The sequence below is a fragment of the Scylla paramamosain genome, unplaced genomic scaffold, assembly GCF_035594125.1.
Source record: "Scylla paramamosain isolate STU-SP2022 unplaced genomic scaffold, ASM3559412v1 Contig91, whole genome shotgun sequence".
Classification (NCBI taxonomy): Eukaryota; Metazoa; Arthropoda; class Malacostraca; order Decapoda; family Portunidae; genus Scylla; species Scylla paramamosain.
The window spans coordinates 81,873-82,500 of record NW_026973756.1 but is presented as its reverse complement, the minus strand read 5'-3'; positions in this window follow the sequence as shown (position 1 = coordinate 82,500).

The following is a 628-nucleotide window of genomic DNA, read 5'->3' as shown; positions in this document are numbered from 1 at the left end:
TGCACAGCGTAGTCTAGATGAGGTTTGACCAGCGCCAAGTATAACTTTAATATTACTTCCGGCCTTCTACTTTTAACACTCCTAAAAATTAATCCTAGTACCCTATTTGCCCTGTTTCTGGCCTCTATGCATTGTTTCCCTAGACGGAGTTCAGAGCTAACTATAACTCCTAAATCTTTCTCGTACCCTGTACCTACCAGAGTTTGGTTGTTTGTTGTGTACCTAACCTAACCTAACTATAACTAGTAAATGTTTTTTGTACCCTGAACCTAACAGCATCATTGCTCGTTGTGCACCTAACCTAACCTAACCAAACCTAACAGAACTTAACCTAACCTAGCTAAACCTAACAGAACTTAACCTAACCTAACCAAACCTAACAGAACCTAACCTAACTTAACCTAACCTAACCTAACCTAACCTAACAGAACTTAACCTAACCTAATCTAACCAAACCTAACCTAACCAAACCTAATCTAACCTAACAGCTACAGAAAGAAGTCAGTGTTTTAAGTGAATTATGTAATGGTGTGCTTGTCAACCAGTAACACCTTCAACAAGTGCACCAAGTCTTTCTGGTAAATTACTGCAACAAAACAAGAACAAAAAAATTGCAATAAATGAATCA